We start from the raw sequence: 19,346 nt of genomic DNA on the forward strand, positions 1-19,346 counted from the left end.
TCGTAGAAAACGAGAAAAGCACTCCCCGTCGGGGAATCGAACCCCGGTCTCCCGCGTGACAGGCGGGAACACTCACCACTATACTAACGAGGAAGAAGCTGATGAAAGCATGGCAGTATTCGGGCAGACCCATTTACTCTTGGGACCGATAGAATTTTGCCCATTTACACATACGCAGATGTTCTGCCAAAAGAAAAATAGCTTCCACAGATGATATCTTGAGTCATCTAACTGCAAAGTCCAGCTAAAGAAATCTCAAGTCTGACAAATCAGACTTTTTCTCTTTCCCCAAAGGTAAAGCTGCAGTGATTCCTGGGGACAAAGCGCTGTTTGGAGGTGAAATGCAGAAAAACATAACCTGGTGTTGTAAACAGTACATAGGCAAGAGGATAGCAAAGTGGCATGCTTCTTAGCATTTAGCAGGAAGCACTTCTTCTTGAGATGGACTTTGTCAAAGATGGCGACAGTCTTGGGAAATAGCTTCGTAGAAAACGAGAAAAGCACTCCCCGTCGGGGAATCGAACCCCGGTCTCCCGCGTGACTACTCGCCACTATACTAACGAGGAAGAAGCTGATGAAAGCATGGCAGTATTCGGGCAGACCCATTTACTCTTGGGACCGATAGAATTTTGCCCATTTACACATACGCAGATGTTCTGCCAAAAGAAAAATAGCTTCCACAGATGATATCTTGAGTCATCTAACTGCAAAGTCCAGCTAAAGAAATCTCAAGTCTGACAAATCAGACTTTTTCTCTTTCCCCAAAGGTAAAGCTGCAGTGATTCCTGGGGACAAAGCGCTGTTTGGAGGTGAAATGCAGAAAAACATAACCTGGTGTTGTAAACAGTACATAGGCAAGAGGATAGCAAAGTGGCATGCTTCTTAGCATTTAGCAGGAAGCACTTCTTCTTGAGATGGACTTTGTCAAAGATGGCGACAGTCTTGGGAAATAGCTTCGTAGAAAACGAGAAAAGCACTCCCCGTCGGGGAATCGAGCCCCGGTCTCCCGCGTGACAGGCGGGGATACTCACCACTATACTAACGAGAAAGAAGCTGATGAAAGCATGGCAGTATTCGGTCAGACCCATTTACTCTTGGGACCGATAGAATTTTGCCCATTTACACATATGCAGATGTTCTGCCAAAAGAAAAATAGCTTCCACAGATGATATCTTGAGTCATCTAACTGCAAAGTCCAGCTAAAGAAATCTCAAGTCTGACAAATCAGACTTTTTCTCTTTCCCCAAAGGTAAAGCTGCAGTGATTCCTGGGGACAAAGCGCTGTTTGGAGGTGAAATGCAGAAAAACATAACCTGGTGTTGTAAACAGTACATAGGCAAGAGGATAGCAAAGTGGCATGCTTCTTAGCATTTAGCAGGAAGCACTTCTTCTTGAGATGGACTTTGTCAAAGATGGCGACAGTCTTGGGAAATAGCTTCGTAGAAAACGAGAAAAGCACTCCCCGTCGGGGAATCGAACCCCGGTCTCCCACGTGACAGGCGGAGATACCCACCACTATACTAACGAGGAAGAAGCTGATGAAAGCATGGCAGTATTCGGGCAGACCCATTTACTCTTGGGACCGATAGAATTTTGCCCATTTACACATACGCAGATGTTCTGCCAAAAGAAAAATAGCTTCCACAGATGATATCTTGAGTCATCTAACTGCAAAGTCCAGCTAAAGAAATCTCAAGTCTGACAAATCAGACTTTTTCCTTTTCCCCAAAGGTAAAGCTGCAGTGATTCCTGGGGACAAAGCGCTGTTTGGAGGTGAAATGCAGAAAAACATAACCTGGTGTTGTAAATATTACATAGGCAAGAGGATAGCAAAGTGGCATGCTACTTAGCATTTAGCAGGAAGCACTTCTTCTTGAGATGGACTTTGTCAAAGATGGCGACAGTCTTGGGAAATAGCTTCGTAGAAAACGAGAAAAGCACTCCCCGTCGGGGAATCGAACCCCGGTCTCCCGCGTGACAGGCGTGACTACTCGCCACTATACTAACGAGGAAGAAGCTGATGAAAGCATGGCAGTATTCGGGCGGACCCATTTACTCTTGGGACCGATAGAATTTTGCCCATTTACACATACGCAGATGTTCTGCCAAAAGAAAAATAGCTTCCACAGATGATATCTTGAGTCATCTAACTGCAAAGTCCAGCTAAAGAAATCTCAAGTCTGACAAATCAGACTTTTTCTCTTTCCCCAAAGGTAAAGCTGCAGTGATTCCTGGGGACAAAGCGCTGTTTGGAGGTGAAATGCAGAAAAACATAACCTGGTGTTGTAAACAGTACATAGGCAAGAGGATAGCAAAGTGGCATGCTTCTTAGCATTTAGCAGGAAGCACTTCTTCTTGAGATGGACTTTGTCAAAGATGGCGACAGTCTTGGGAAATAGCTTCGTAGAAAACGAGAAAAGCACTCCCCGTCGGGGAATCGAACCCCGGTCTCCCGCGTGACTACTCGCCACTATACTAACGAGGAAGAAGCTGATGAAAGCATGGCAGTATTCGGGCAGACCCATTTACTCTTGGGACCGATAGAATTTTGCCCATTTACACATACGCAGATGTTCTGCCAAAAGAAAAATAGCTTCCACAGATGATATCTTGAGTCATCTAACTGCAAAGTCCAGCTAAAGAAATCTCAAGTCTGACAAATCAGACTTTTTCTCTTTCCCCAAAGGTAAAGCTGCAGTGATTCCTGGGGACAAAGCGCTGTTTGGAGGTGAAATGCAGAAAAACATAACCTGGTGTTGTAAACAGTACATAGGCAAGAGGATAGCAAAGTGGCATGCTTCTTAGCATTTAGCAGGAAGCACTTCTTCTTGAGATGGACTTTGTCAAAGATGGCGACAGTCTTGGGAAATAGCTTCGTAGAAAACGAGAAAAGCACTCCCCGTCGGGGAATCGAACCCCGGTCTCCCGCGTGACTACTCGCCACTATACTAACGAGGAAGAAGCTGATGAAAGCATGGCAGTATTCGGGCAGACCCATTTACTCTTGGGACCGATAGAATTTTGCCCATTTACACATACGCAGATGTTCTGCCAAAAGAAAAATAGCTTCCACAGATGATATCTTGAGTCATCTAACTGCAAAGTCCAGCTAAAGAAATCTCAAGTCTGACAAATCAGACTTTTTCTCTTTCCCCAAAGGTAAAGCTGCAGTGATTCCTGGGGACAAAGCGCTGTTTGGAGGTGAAATGCAGAAAAACATAACCTGGTGTTGTAAACAGTACATAGGCAAGAGGATAGCAAAGTGGCATGCTTCTTAGCATTTAGCAGGAAGCACTTCTTCTTGAGATGGACTTTGTCAAAGATGGCGACAGTCTTGGGAAATAGCTTCGTAGAAAACGAGAAAAGCACTCCCCGTCGGGGAATCGAGCCCCGGTCTCCCGCGTGACAGGCGGGGATACTCACCACTATACTAACGAGAAAGAAGCTGATGAAAGCATGGCAGTATTCGGTCAGACCCATTTACTCTTGGGACCGATAGAATTTTGCCCATTTACACATATGCAGATGTTCTGCCAAAAGAAAAATAGCTTCCACAGATGATATCTTGAGTCATCTAACTGCAAAGTCCAGCTAAAGAAATCTCAAGTCTGACAAATCAGACTTTTTCTCTTTCCCCAAAGGTAAAGCTGCAGTGATTCCTGGGGACAAAGCGCTGTTTGGAGGTGAAATGCAGAAAAACATAACCTGGTGTTGTAAACAGTACATAGGCAAGAGGATAGCAAAGTGGCATGCTTCTTAGCATTTAGCAGGAAGCACTTCTTCTTGAGATGGACTTTGTCAAAGATGGCGACAGTCTTGGGAAATAGCTTCGTAGAAAACAAGAAAAGCACTCCCCGTCGGGGAATCGAACCCCGGTCTCCCACGTGACAGGCGGGGATACTCACCACTATACTAACGAGGAAGAAGCTGATGAAAGCATGGCAGTATTCGGGCAGACCCATTTACTCTTGGGACCGATAGAATTTTGCCCATTTACACATACGCAGATGTTCTGCCAAAAGAAAAATAGCTTCCACAGATGATATCTTGAGTCATCTAACTGCAAAGTCCAGCTAAAGAAATCTCAAGTCTGACAAATCAGACTTTTTCCTTTTCCCCAAAGGTAAAGCTGCAGTGATTCCTGGGGACAAAGCGCTGTTTGGAGGTGAAATGCAGAAAAACATAACCTGGTGTTGTAAATATTACATAGGCAAGAGGATAGCAAAGTGGCATGCTACTTAGCATTTAGCAGGAAGCACTTCTTCTTGAGATGGACTTTGTCAAAGATGGCGACAGTCTTGGGAAATAGCTTCGTAGAAAACGAGAAAAGCACTCCCCGTCGGGGAATCGAACCCCGGTCTCCCGCGTGACAGGCATGACTACTCGCCACTATACTAACGAGGAAGAAGCTGATGAAAGCATGGCAGTATTCGGGTGGACCCATTTACTCTTGGGACCGATAGAATTTTGCCCATTTACACATACGCAGATGTTCTGCCAAAAGAAAAATAGCTTCCACAGATGATATCTTGAGTCATCTAACTGCAAAGTCCAGCTAAAGAAATCTCAAGTCTGACAAATCAGACTTTTTCTCTTTCCCCAAAGGTAAAGCTGCAGTGATTCCTGGGGACAAAGCGCTGTTTGGAGGTGAAATGCAGAAAAACATAACCTGGTGTTGTAAACAGTACATAGGCAAGAGGATAGCAAAGTGGCATGCTTCTTAGCATTTAGCAGGAAGCACTTCTTCTTGAGATGGACTTTGTCAAAGATGGCGACAGTCTTGGGAAATAGCTTCGTAGAAAACGAGAAAAGCACTCCCCGTCGGGGAATCGAACCCCGGTCTCCCGCGTGACTACTCGCCACTATACTAACGAGGAAGAAGCTGATGAAAGCATGGCAGTATTCGGGCAGACCCATTTACTCTTGGGACCGATAGAATTTTGCCCATTTACACATACGCAGATGTTCTGCCAAAAGAAAAATAGCTTCCACAGATGATATCTTGAGTCATCTAACTGCAAAGTCCAGCTAAAGAAATCTCAAGTCTGACAAATCAGACTTTTTCTCTTTCCCCAAAGGTAAAGCTGCAGTGATTCCTGGGGACAAAGCGCTGTTTGGAGGTGAAATGCAGAAAAACATAACCTGGTGTTGTAAACAGTACATAGGCAAGAGGATAGCAAAGTGGCATGCTTCTTAGCATTTAGCAGGAAGCACTTCTTCTTGAGATGGACTTTGTCAAAGATGGCGACAGTCTTGGGAAATAGCTTCGTAGAAAACGAGAAAAGCACTCCCCGTCGGGGAATCGAACCCCGGTCTCCCGCGTGACTACTCGCCACTATACTAACGAGGAAGAAGCTGATGAAAGCATGGCAGTATTCGGGCAGACCCATTTACTCTTGGGACCGATAGAATTTTGCCCATTTACACATACGCAGATGTTCTGCCAAAAGAAAAATAGCTTCCACAGATGATATCTTGAGTCATCTAACTGCAAAGTCCAGCTAAAGAAATCTCAAGTCTGACAAATCAGACTTTTTCCTTTTCCCCAAAGGTAAAGCTGCAGTGATTCCTGGGGACAAAGCGCTGTTTGGAGGTGAAATGCAGAAAAACATAACCTGGTGTTGTAAATAGTACATAGGCAAGAGGATAGCAAAGTGGCATGCTTCTTAGCATTTAGCAGGAAGCACTTCTTCTTGAGATGGACTTTGTCAAAGATGGCGACAGTCTTGGGAAATAGCTTCGTAGAAAACGAGAAAAGCACTCCCCGTCGGGGAATCGAACCCCGGTCTCCCGCGTGACAGGCGGGAACACTCACCACTATACTAACGAGGAAGAAGCTGATGAAAGCATGGCAGTATTCGGGCAGACCCATTTACTCTTGGGACCGATAGAATTTTGCCCATTTACACATACGCAGATGTTCTGCCAAAAGAAAAATAGCTTCCACAGATGATATCTTGAGTCATCTAACTGCAAAGTCCAGCTAAAGAAATCTCAAGTCTGACAAATCAGACTTTTTCTCTTTCCCCAAAGGTAAAGCTGCAGTGATTCCTGGGGACAAAGCGCTGTTTGGAGGTGAAATGCAGAAAAACATAACCTGGTGTTGTAAACAGTACATAGGCAAGAGGATAGCAAAGTGGCATGCTTCTTAGCATTTAGCAGGAAGCACTTCTTCTTGAGATGGACTTTGTCAAAGATGGCGACAGTCTTGGGAAATAGCTTCGTAGAAAACGAGAAAAGCACTCCCCGTCGGGGAATCAAACCCCGGTCTCCCGCGTGACAGGCGGGGATACTCACCACTATACTAACGAGGAAGTAGCTGATGAAAGCATGGCAGTATTTGGGCAGATCCATTTACTCTTGGGACCGATAGAATTTTGCCCATTTACACATACGCAGATGTTCTGCCAAAAGAAAAATAGCTTCCACAGATGATATCTTGAGTCATCTAACTGCAAAGTCCAGCTAAAGAAATCTCAAGTCTGACAAATCAGACTTTTTCTCTTTCCCCAAAGGTAAAGCTGCAGTGATTCCTGGGGACAAAGCGCTGTTTGGAGGTGAAATGCAGAAAAACATAACCTGGTGTTGTAAACAGTACATAGGCAAGAGGATAGCAAAGTGGCATGCTTCTTAGCATTTAGCAGGAAGCACTTCTTCTTGAGATGGACTTTGTCAAAGATGGCGACAGTCTTGGGAAATAGCTTCGTAGAAAACGAGAAAAGCACTCCCCGTCGGGGAATCGAGCCCTGATCTCCCGCGTGACAGGCGGGGATACTCACCACTTTACTAACGAGGAAGAAGCTGATGAAAACATGGCAGTATTTGGGCAGAACCATTTACTCTTGGGACCGATAGAATTTTGCCCATTTACACATACGCAGATGTTCTGCCAAAAGAAAAATAGCTTCCACAGATGATATCTTGAGTAATCTAACTGCAAAGTCCAGCTAAAGAAATCTCAAGTCTGACAAATCAGACTTTTTCTCTTTCCCCAAAGGTAAAGCTGCAGTGATTCCTGGGGACAAAGCGCTGTTTGGAGGTGAAATGCAGAAAAACATAACCTGGTGTTGTAAACAGTACATAGGCAAGAGGATAGCAAAGTGGCATGCTTCTTAGCATTTAGCAGGAAGCACTTCTTCTTGAGATGGACTTTGTCAAAGATGGCGACAGTCTTGGGAAATAGCTTCGTAGAAAACGAGAAAAGCACTCCCCGTCGGGGAATCAAACCCCGGTCTCCCGCGTGACTACTCGCCACTATACTAACGAGGAAGAAGCTGATGAAAGCATGGCAGTATTCGGGCAGACCCATTTACTCTTGGGACCGATAGAATTTTGCCCATTTACACATACGCAGATGTTCTGCCAAAAGAAAAATAGCTTCCACAGATGATATCTTGAGTCATCTAACTGCAAAGTCCAGCTAAAGAAATCTCAAGTCTGACAAATCAGACTTTTTCTCTTTCCCCAAAGGTAAAGCTGCAGTGATTCCTGGGGACAAAGCGCTGTTTGGAGGTGAAATGCAGAAAAACATAACCTGGTGTTGTAAACAGTACATAGGCAAGAGGATAGCAAAGTGGCATGCTTCTTAGCATTTAGCAGGAAGCACTTCTTCTTGAGATGGACTTTGTCAAAGATGGCGACAGTCTTGGGAAATAGCTTCGTAGAAAACGAGAAAAGCACTCCCCGTCGGGGAATCGAGCCCCGGTCTCCCGCGTGACAGGCGGGGATACTCACCACTATACTAACGAGAAAGAAGCTGATGAAAGCATGGCAGTATTCGGTCAGACCCATTTACTCTTGGGACCGATAGAATTTTGCCCATTTACACATATGCAGATGTTCTGCCAAAAGAAAAATAGCTTCCACAGATGATATCTTGAGTCATCTAACTGCAAAGTCCAGCTAAAGAAATCTCAAGTCTGACAAATCAGACTTTTTCTCTTTCCCCAAAGGTAAAGCTGCAGTGATTCCTGGGGACAAAGCGCTGTTTGGAGGTGAAATGCAGAAAAACATAACCTGGTGTTGTAAACAGTACATAGGCAAGAGGATAGCAAAGTGGCATGCTTCTTAGCATTTAGCAGGAAGCACTTCTTCTTGAGATGGACTTTGTCAAAGATGGCGACAGTCTTGGGAAATAGCTTCGTAGAAAACAAGAAAAGCACTCCCCGTCGGGGAATCGAACCCCGGTCTCCCACGTGACAGGCGGGGATACTCACCACTATACTAACGAGGAAGAAGCTGATGAAAGCATGGCAGTATTCGGGCAGACCCATTTACTCTTGGGACCGATAGAATTTTGCCCATTTACACATACGCAGATGTTCTGCCAAAAGAAAAATAGCTTCCACAGATGATATCTTGAGTCATCTAACTGCAAAGTCCAGCTAAAGAAATCTCAAGTCTGACAAATCAGACTTTTTCCTTTTCCCCAAAGGTAAAGCTGCAGTGATTCCTGGGGACAAAGCGCTGTTTGGAGGTGAAATGCAGAAAAACATAACCTGGTGTTGTAAATATTACATAGGCAAGAGGATAGCAAAGTGGCATGCTACTTAGCATTTAGCAGGAAGCACTTCTTCTTGAGATGGACTTTGTCAAAGATGGCGACAGTCTTGGGAAATAGCTTCGTAGAAAACGAGAAAAGCACTCCCCGTCGGGGAATCGAACCCCGGTCTCCCGCGTGACAGGCATGACTACTCGCCACTATACTAACGAGGAAGAAGCTGATGAAAGCATGGCAGTATTCGGGTGGACCCATTTACTCTTGGGACCGATAGAATTTTGCCCATTTACACATACGCAGATGTTCTGCCAAAAGAAAAATAGCTTCCACAGATGATATCTTGAGTCATCTAACTGCAAAGTCCAGCTAAAGAAATCTCAAGTCTGACAAATCAGACTTTTTCTCTTTCCCCAAAGGTAAAGCTGCAGTGATTCCTGGGGACAAAGCGCTGTTTGGAGGTGAAATGCAGAAAAACATAACCTGGTGTTGTAAACAGTACATAGGCAAGAGGATAGCAAAGTGGCATGCTTCTTAGCATTTAGCAGGAAGCACTTCTTCTTGAGATGGACTTTGTCAAAGATGGCGACAGTCTTGGGAAATAGCTTAGTAGAAAACGAGAAAAGCACTCCCCGTCGGGGAATCGAACCCCGGTCTCCCGCGTGACTACTCGCCACTATACTAACGAGGAAGAAGCTGATGAAAGCATGGCAGTATTCGGGCAGACCCATTTACTCTTGGGACCGATAGAATTTTGCCCATTTACACATACGCAGATGTTCTGCCAAAAGAAAAATAGCTTCCACAGATGATATCTTGAGTCATCTAACTGCAAAGTCCAGCTAAAGAAATCTCAAGTCTGACAAATCAGACTTTTTCTCTTTCCCCAAAGGTAAAGCTGCAGTGATTCCTGGGGACAAAGCGCTGTTTGGAGGTGAAATGCAGAAAAACATAACCTGGTGTTGTAAACAGTACATAGGCAAGAGGATAGCAAAGTGGCATGCTTCTTAGCATTTAGCAGGAAGCACTTCTTCTTGAGATGGACTTTGTCAAAGATGGCGACAGTCTTGGGAAATAGCTTCGTAGAAAACGAGAAAAGCACTCCCCGTCGGGGAATCGAACCCCGGTCTCCCGCGTGACTACTCGCCACTATACTAACGAGGAAGAAGCTGATGAAAGCATGGCAGTATTCGGGCAGACCCATTTACTCTTGGGACCGATAGAATTTTGCCCATTTACACATACGCAGATGTTCTGCCAAAAGAAAAATAGCTTCCACAGATGATATCTTGAGTCATCTAACTGCAAAGTCCAGCTAAAGAAATCTCAAGTCTGACAAATCAGACTTTTTCCTTTTCCCCAAAGGTAAAGCTGCAGTGATTCCTGGGGACAAAGCGCTGTTTGGAGGTGAAATGCAGAAAAACATAACCTGGTGTTGTAAATATTACATAGGCAAGAGGATAGCAAAGTGGCATGCTACTTAGCATTTAGCAGGAAGCACTTCTTCTTGAGATGGACTTTGTCAAAGATGGCGACAGTCTTGGGAAATAGCTTCGTAGAAAACGAGAAAAGCACTCCCCGTCGGGGAATCGAACCCCGGTCTCCCGCGTGACAGGCATGACTACTCGCCACTATACTAACGAGGAAGAAGCTGATGAAAGCATGGCAGTATTCGGGTGGACCCATTTACTCTTGGGACCGATAGAATTTTGCCCATTTACACATACGCAGATGTTCTGCCAAAAGAAAAATAGCTTCCACAGATGATATCTTGAGTCATCTAACTGCAAAGTCCAGCTAAAGAAATCTCAAGTCTGACAAATCAGACTTTTTCTCTTTCCCCAAAGGTAAAGCTGCAGTGATTCCTGGGGACAAAGCGCTGTTTGGAGGTGAAATGCAGAAAAACATAACCTGGTGTTGTAAACAGTACATAGGCAAGAGGATAGCAAAGTGGCATGCTTCTTAGCATTTAGCAGGAAGCACTTCTTCTTGAGATGGACTTTGTCAAAGATGGCGACAGTCTTGGGAAATAGCTTAGTAGAAAACGAGAAAAGCACTCCCCGTCGGGGAATCGAACCCCGGTCTCCCGCGTGACTACTCGCCACTATACTAACGAGGAAGAAGCTGATGAAAGCATGGCAGTATTCGGGCAGACCCATTTACTCTTGGGACCGATAGAATTTTGCCCATTTACACATACGCAGATGTTCTGCCAAAAGAAAAATAGCTTCCACAGATGATATCTTGAGTCATCTAACTGCAAAGTCCAGCTAAAGAAATCTCAAGTCTGACAAATCAGACTTTTTCTCTTTCCCCAAAGGTAAAGCTGCAGTGATTCCTGGGGACAAAGCGCTGTTTGGAGGTGAAATGCAGAAAAACATAACCTGGTGTTGTAAACAGTACATAGGCAAGAGGATAGCAAAGTGGCATGCTTCTTAGCATTTAGCAGGAAGCACTTCTTCTTGAGATGGACTTTGTCAAAGATGGCGACAGTCTTGGGAAATAGCTTCGTAGAAAACGAGAAAAGCACTCCCCGTCGGGGAATCGAACCCCGGTCTCCCGCGTGACTACTCGCCACTATACTAACGAGGAAGAAGCTGATGAAAGCATGGCAGTATTCGGGCAGACCCATTTACTCTTGGGACCGATAGAATTTTGCCCATTTACACATACGCAGATGTTCTGCCAAAAGAAAAATAGCTTCCACAGATGATATCTTGAGTCATCTAACTGCAAAGTCCAGCTAAAGAAATCTCAAGTCTGACAAATCAGACTTTTTCCTTTTCCCCAAAGGTAAAGCTGCAGTGATTCCTGGGGACAAAGCGCTGTTTGGAGGTGAAATGCAGAAAAACATAACCTGGTGTTGTAAATAGTACATAGGCAAGAGGATAGCAAAGTGGCATGCTTCTTAGCATTTAGCAGGAAGCACTTCTTCTTGAGATGGACTTTGTCAAAGATGGCGACAGTCTTGGGAAATAGCTTCGTAGAAAACGAGAAAAGCACTCCCCGTCGGGGAATCGAACCCCGGTCTCCCGCGTGACAGGCGGGAACACTCACCACTATACTAACGAGGAAGAAGCTGATGAAAGCATGGCAGTATTCGGGCAGACCCATTTACTCTTGGGACCGATAGAATTTTGCCCATTTACACATACGCAGATGTTCTGCCAAAAGAAAAATAGCTTCCACAGATGATATCTTGAGTCATCTAACTGCAAAGTCCAGCTAAAGAAATCTCAAGTCTGACAAATCAGACTTTTTCTCTTTCCCCAAAGGTAAAGCTGCAGTGATTCCTGGGGACAAAGCGCTGTTTGGAGGTGAAATGCAGAAAAACATAACCTGGTGTTGTAAACAGTACATAGGCAAGAGGATAGCAAAGTGGCATGCTTCTTAGCATTTAGCAGGAAGCACTTCTTCTTGAGATGGACTTTGTCAAAGATGGCGACAGTCTTGGGAAATAGCTTCGTAGAAAACGAGAAAAGCACTCCCCGTCGGGGAATCAAACCCCGGTCTCCCGCGTGACAGGCGGGGATACTCACCACTATACTAACGAGGAAGTAGCTGATGAAAGCATGGCAGTATTTGGGCAGATCCATTTACTCTTGGGACCGATAGAATTTTGCCCATTTACACATACGCAGATGTTCTGCCAAAAGAAAAATAGCTTCCACAGATGATATCTTGAGTCATCTAACTGCAAAGTCCAGCTAAAGAAATCTCAAGTCTGACAAATCAGACTTTTTCTCTTTCCCCAAAGGTAAAGCTGCAGTGATTCCTGGGGACAAAGCGCTGTTTGGAGGTGAAATGCAGAAAAACATAACCTGGTGTTGTAAACAGTACATAGGCAAGAGGATAGCAAAGTGGCATGCTTCTTAGCATTTAGCAGGAAGCACTTCTTCTTGAGATGGACTTTGTCAAAGATGGCGACAGTCTTGGGAAATAGCTTCGTAGAAAACGAGAAAAGCACTCCCCGTCGGGGAATCGAGCCCTGATCTCCCGCGTGACAGGCGGGGATACTCACCACTTTACTAACGAGGAAGAAGCTGATGAAAACATGGCAGTATTTGGGCAGAACCATTTACTCTTGGGACCGATAGAATTTTGCCCATTTACACATACGCAGATGTTCTGCCAAAAGAAAAATAGCTTCCACAGATGATATCTTGAGTAATCTAACTGCAAAGTCCAGCTAAAGAAATCTCAAGTCTGACAAATCAGACTTTTTCTCTTTCCCCAAAGGTAAAGCTGCAGTGATTCCTGGGGACAAAGCGCTGTTTGGAGGTGAAATGCAGAAAAACATAACCTGGTGTTGTAAACAGTACATAGGCAAGAGGATAGCAAAGTGGCATGCTTCTTAGCATTTAGCAGGAAGCACTTCTTCTTGAGATGGACTTTGTCAAAGATGGCGACAGTCTTGGGAAATAGCTTCGTAGAAAACGAGAAAAGCACTCCCCGTCGGGGAATCAAACCCCGGTCTCCCGCGTGACTACTCGCCACTATACTAACGAGGAAGAAGCTGATGAAAGCATGGCAGTATTCGGGCAGACCCATTTACTCTTGGGACCGATAGAATTTTGCCCATTTACACATACGCAGATGTTCTGCCAAAAGAAAAATAGCTTCCACAGATGATATCTTGAGTCATCTAACTGCAAAGTCCAGCTAAAGAAATCTCAAGTCTGACAAATCAGACTTTTTCTCTTTCCCCAAAGGTAAAGCTGCAGTGATTCCTGGGGACAAAGCGCTGTTTGGAGGTAAAATGCAGAAAAACATAACCTGGTGTTGTAAACAGTACATAGGCAAGAGGATAGCAAAGTGGCATGCTTCTTAGCATTTAGCAGGAAGCACTTCTTCTTGAGATGGACTTTGTCAAAGATGGCGACAGTCTTGGGAAATAGCTTCGTAGAAAACGAGAAAAGCACTCCCCGTTGGGGAATCGAACCCCGGTCTCCCGCGTGACTACTCGCCACTATACTAACGAGGAAGAAGCTGATGAAAGCATGGCAGTATTCGGGCAGACCCATTTACTCTTGGGACCGATAGAATTTTGCCCATTTACACATACGCAGATGTTCTGCCAAAAGAAAAATAGCTTCCACAGATGATATCTTGAGTCATCTAACTGCAAAGTCCAGCTAAAGAAATCTCAAGTCTGACAAATCAGACTTTTTCTCTTTCCCCAAAGGTAAAGCTGCAGTGATTCCTGGGGACAAAGCGCTGTTTGGAGGTGAAATGCAGAAAAACATAACCTGGTGTTGTAAACAGTACATAGGCAAGAGGATAGCAAAGTGGCATGCTTCTTAGCATTTAGCAGGAAGCACTTCTTCTTGAGATGGACTTTGTCAAAGATGGCGACAGTCTTGGGAAATAGCTTCGTAGAAAACGAGAAAAGCACTCCCCGTCGGGGAATCGAACCCCGGTCTCCCGCGTGACTACTCGCCACTATACTAACGAGGAAGAAGCTGATGAAAGCATGGCAGTATTCGGGCAGACCCATTTACTCTTGGGACCGATAGAATTTTGCCCATTTACACATACGCAGATGTTCTGCCAAAAGAAAAATAGCTTCCACAGATGATATCTTGAGTCATCTAACTGCAAAGTCCAGCTAAAGAAATCTCAAGTCTGACAAATCAGACTTTTTCCTTTTCCCCAAAGGTAAAGCTGCAGTGATTCCTGGGGACAAAGCGCTGTTTGGAGGTGAAATGCAGAAAAACATAACCTGGTGTTGTAAATAGTACATAGGCAAGAGGATAGCAAAGTGGCATGCTTCTTAGCATTTAGCAGGAAGCACTTCTTCTTGAGATGGACTTTGTCAAAGATGGCGACAGTCTTGGGAAATAGCTTCGTAGAAAACGAGAAAAGCACTCCCCGTCGGGGAATCGAACCCCGGTCTCCCGCGTGACAGGCAGGAATACTCACCACTATACTAACGAGGAAGAAGCTAATGAAAGCATAGCAGTATTCGGGCAGACCCATTTACTCTTGGGACTGATAGAATTTTGCCCATTTACACATACGCAGATGTTCTGCCAAAAGAAAAATAGCTTCCACAGATGATATCTTGAGTCATCTAACTGCAAAGTCCAGCTAAAGAAATCTCAAGTCTGACAAATCAGACTTTTTCCTTTTCCCCAAAGGTAAAGCTGCAGTGATTCCTGGGGACAAAGCGCTGTTTGGAGGTGAAATGCAGAAAAACATAACCTGGTGTTGTAAATACATAGGCAAGAGGATAGCAAAGTGGCATGCTTCTTAGCATTTATCAGGAAGCACTTCTTCTTGAGATGGACTTTGTCAAAGATGGCGACAGTCTTGGGAAATAGCTTCGTAGAAAACGAGAAAAGCACTCCCCGTCGGGGAATCGAACCCCGGTCTCCCGCGTGACAGGCGGGGATACTCACCACTATACTAACGAGGAAGTAGCTTATGAAAGGATGGCAGTATTTGGGCAGATCCATTTACTCTTGGGACCGATAGAATTTTGCCCATTTACACATACGCAGATGTTCTGCCAAAAGAAAAATAGCTTCCACAGATGATATCTTGAGTCATCTAACTGCAAAGTCCAGCTAAAGAAATCTCAAGTCTGACAAATCAGACTTTTTCTCTTTCCCCAAAGGTAAAGCTGCAGTGATTCCTGGGGACAAAGCGCTGTTTGGAGGTGAAATGCAGAAAAACATAACCTGGTGTTGTAAACAGTACATAGGCAAGAGGATAGCAAAGTGGCATGCTTCTTAGCATTTAGCAGGAAGCACTTCTTCTTGAGATGGACTTTGTCAAAGATGGCGACAGTCTTGGGAAATAGCTTCGTAGAAAACGAGAAAAGCACTCCCCGTCGGGGAATCAAACCCCGGTCTCCCGCGTGACAGGCGGGGATACTCACCACTATACTAACGAGGAAGTAGCTGATGAAAGCATGGCAGTATTTGGGCAGATCCATTTACTCTTGGGACCGATAGAATTTTGCCCATTTACACATACGCAGATGTTCTGCCAAAAGAAAAATAGCTTCCACAGATGATATCTTGAGTCATCTAACTGCAAAGTCCAGCTAAAGAAATCTCAAGTCTGACAAATCAGACTTTTTCTCTTTCCCCAAAGGTAAAGCTGCAGTGATTCCTGGGGACAAAGCGCTGTTTGGAGGTGAAATGCAGAAAAACATAACCTGGTGTTGTAAACAGTACATAGGCAAGAGGATAGCAAAGTGGCATGCTTCTTAGCATTTAGCAGGAAGCACTTCTTCTTGAGATGGACTTTGTCAAAGATGGCGACAGTCTTGGGAAATAGCTTCGTAGAAAACGAGAAAAGCACTCCCCGTCGGGGAATCGAACCCCGGTCTCCCGCGTGACAGGCGGGGATACTCACCACTATACTAACGAGGAAGAAGCTGATGAAAGCATGGCAGTATTCGGGCAGACCCATTTACTCTTGGGACCGATAGAATTTTGCCCATTTACACATACGCAGATGTTCTGCCAAAAGAAAAATAGCTTCCACAGATGATATCTTGAGTCATCTAACTGCAAAGTCCAGCTAAAGAAATCTCAAGTCTGACAAATCAGACTTTTTCCTTTTCCCCAAAGGTAAAGCTGCAGTGATTCCCTGGGGACAAAGCGCTGTTTGGAGGTGAAATGCAGAAAAACATAACCTGGTGTTGTAAATAGTACATAGGCAAGAGGATAGCAAAGTGGCATGCTTCTTAGCATTTAGCAGGAAGCACTTCTTCTTGAGATGGACTTTGTCAAAGATGGCGACAGTCTTGGGAAATAGCTTCGTAGAAAACGAGAAAAGCACTCCCCGTCGGGGAATCGAACCCCGGTCTCCCGCGTGACAGGCGGGGATACTCACCACTATACTAACGAGGAAGTAGCTGATGAAAGCATGGCAGTATTTGGGCAGATCCATTTACTCTTGGGACCGATAGAATTTTGCCCATTTACACATACGCAGATGTTCTGCCAAAAGAAAAATAGCTTCCACAGATGCTATCTTGAGTCATCTAACTGCAAAGTCCAGCTAAAGAAATCTCAAGTCTGACAAATCAGACTTTTTCTCTTTCCCCAAAGGTAAAGCTGCAGTGATTCCTGGGGACAAAGCGCTGTTTGGAGGTGAAATGCAGAAAAACATAACCTGGTGTTGTAAACAGTACATAGGCAAGAGGATAGCAAAGTGGCATGCTTCTTAGCATTTAGCAGGAAGCACTTCTTCTTGAGATGGACTTTGTCAAAGATGGCGACAGTCTTGGGAAATAGCTTCGTAGAAAACGAGAAAAGCACTCCCCGTCGGGGAATCGAACCCCGGTCTCCCGCGTGACTACTCGCCACTATACTAACGAGGAAGAAGCTGATGAAAGCATGGCAGTATTCGGGCAGACCCATTTACTCTTGGGACCGATAGAATTTTGCCCATTTACACATACGCATATGTTCTGCCAAAAGAAAAATAGCTTCCACAGATGATATCTTGAGTCATCTAACTGCAAAGTCCAGCTAAAGAAATCTCAAGTCTGACAAATCAGACTTTTTCTCTTTCCCCAAAGGTAAAGCTGCAGTGATTCCTGGGGACAAAGCGCTGTTTGGAGGTGAAATGCAGAAAAACATAACCTGGTGTTGTAAACAGTACATAGGCAAGAGGATAGCAAAGTGGCATGCTTCTTAGCATTTAGCAGGAAGCACTTCTTCTTGAGATGGACTTTGTCAAAGATGGCGACAGTCTTGGGAAATAGCTTCGTAGAAAACGAGAAAAGCACTCCCCGTCGGGGAATCGAACCCCGGTCTCCCGCGTGACTACTCGCCACTATACTAACGAGGAAGAAGCTGATGAAAGCATGGCAGTATTCGGGCAGACCCATTTACTCTTGGGACCGATAGAATTTTGCCCATTTACACATACGCAGATGTTCTGCCAAAAGAAAAATAGCTTCCACAGATGATATCTTGAGTCATCTAACTGCAAAGTCCAGCTAAAGAAATCTCAAGTCTGACAAATCAGACTTTTTCCTTTTCCCCAAAGGTAAAGCTGCAGTGATTCCTGGGGACAAAGCGCTGTTTGGAGGTGAAATGCAGAAAAACATAACCTGGTGTTGTAAATAGTACATAGGCAAGAGGATAGCAAAGTGGCATGCTTCTTAGCATTTAGCAGGAAGCACTTCTTCTTGAGATGGACTTTGTCAAAGATGGCGACAGTCTTGGGAAATAGCTTCGTAGAAAACGAGAAAAGCACTCCCCGTCGGGGAATCGAACCCCGGTCTCCCGCGTGACAGGCGGGGATACTCACCACTATACTAACGAGGAAGTAGCTGATGAAAGCATGGCAGTATTTGGGCAGATCCATTTACTCTTGGGACCGATAGAATTTTGCCCATTTACACATACGCAGATGTTCTGCCAAAAGAAAAATAGCTTCCACAGATGATATCTTGAGTCATCTAACTGCAAAGTCCAGCTAAAGAAATCTCAAGTCTGACAAATCAGACTTTTTCTCTTTCCCCAAAGGTAAAGCTGCAGTGATTCCTGGGGACAAAGCGCTGTTTGGAGGTGAAATGCAGAAAAACATAACCTGGTGTTGTAAACAGTACATAGGCAAGAGGATAGCAAAGTGGCATGCTTCTTAGCATTTAGCAGGAAGCACTTCTTCTTGAGATGGACTTTGTCAAAGATGGCGACAGTCTTGGGAAATAGCTTCGTAGAAAACGAGAAAAGCACTCCCCGTCGGGGAATCGAACCCCGGTCTCCCGCGTGACTACTCGCCACTATACTAACGAGGAAGAAGCTGATGAAAGCATGGCAGTATTCGGGCAGACCCATTTACTCTTGGGACCGATAGAATTTTGCCCATTTACACATACGCATATGTTCTGCCAAAAGAAAAATAGCTTCCACAGATGATATCTTGAGTCATCTAACTGCAAAGTCCAGCTAAAGAAATCTCAAGTCTGACAAATCAGACTTTTTCTCTTTCCCCAAAGGTAAAGCTGCAGTGATTCCTGGGGACAAAGCGCTGTTTGGAGGTGAAATGCAGAAAAACATAACCTGGTGTTGTAAACAGTACATAGGCAAGAGGATAGCAAAGTGGCATGCTTCTTAGCATTTAGCAGGAAGCACTTCTTCTTGAGATGGACTTTGTCAAAGATGGCGACAGTCTTGGGAAATAGCTTCGTAGAAAACGAGAAAAGCACTCCCCGTCGGGGAATCGAACCCCGGTCTCCCGCGTGACTACTCGCCACTATACTAACGAGGAAGAAGCTGATGAAAGCATGGCAGTATTCGGGCAGACCCATTTACTCTTGGGACCGATAGAATTTTGCCCATTTACACATACGCAGATGTTCTGCCAAAAGAAAAATAGCTTCCACAGATGATATCTTGAGTCATCTAACTGCAAAGTCCAGCTAAAGAAATCTCAAGTCTGACAAATCAGACTTTTTCCTTTTCCCCAAAGGTAAAGCTGCAGTGATTCCTGGGGACAAAGCGCTGTTTGGAGGTGAAATGCAGAAAAACATAACCTGGTGTTGTAAATAGTACATAGGCAAGAGGATAGCAAAGTGGCATGCTTCTTAGCATTTAGCAGGAAGCACTTCTTCTTGAGATGGACTTTGTCAAAGATGGCGACAGTCTTGGGAAATAGCTTCGTAGAAAACGAGAAAAGCACTCCCCGTCGGGGAATCGAACCCCGGTCTCCCGCGTGACAGGCAGGAATACTCACCACTATACTAACGAGGAAGAAGCTAATGAAAGCATAGCAGTATTCGGGCAGACCCATTTACTCTTGGGACCGATAGAATTTTGCCCATTTACACATACGCAGATGTTCTGCCAAAAGAAAAATAGCTTCCACATATGATATCTTG

General features: G+C 44.7%; 4 non-coding genes across 4 annotated transcripts; all 4 read right to left on the bottom strand.

The window, feature by feature from the left end:
- Positions 1–14,843: 14,843 nt before the first annotated feature.
- TRNAD-GUC (transfer RNA aspartic acid (anticodon GUC)) lies at positions 14,844–14,915 on the bottom strand. The gene has a single exon. It is a non-coding gene; the product is annotated as a tRNA-Asp (tRNA).
- An 892-nt stretch (positions 14,916–15,807) lies between these two features.
- Positions 15,808–15,879, bottom strand: TRNAD-GUC (transfer RNA aspartic acid (anticodon GUC)). Its single transcript has one exon. It is a non-coding gene; the product is annotated as a tRNA-Asp (tRNA).
- Positions 15,880–16,290: 411 nt separating this feature from the next.
- TRNAD-GUC (transfer RNA aspartic acid (anticodon GUC)) lies at positions 16,291–16,362 on the bottom strand. Its single transcript has one exon. It is a non-coding gene; the product is annotated as a tRNA-Asp (tRNA).
- A 1,356-nt stretch (positions 16,363–17,718) lies between these two features.
- TRNAD-GUC (transfer RNA aspartic acid (anticodon GUC)) lies at positions 17,719–17,790 on the bottom strand. The gene has a single exon. It is a non-coding gene; the product is annotated as a tRNA-Asp (tRNA).
- Between the last annotated feature and the right edge of the window lie 1,556 nt (positions 17,791–19,346).

Source organism: Eleutherodactylus coqui, chromosome 11 (assembly GCF_035609145.1).
Source record: "Eleutherodactylus coqui strain aEleCoq1 chromosome 11, aEleCoq1.hap1, whole genome shotgun sequence".
Classification (NCBI taxonomy): Eukaryota; Metazoa; Chordata; class Amphibia; order Anura; family Eleutherodactylidae; genus Eleutherodactylus; species Eleutherodactylus coqui.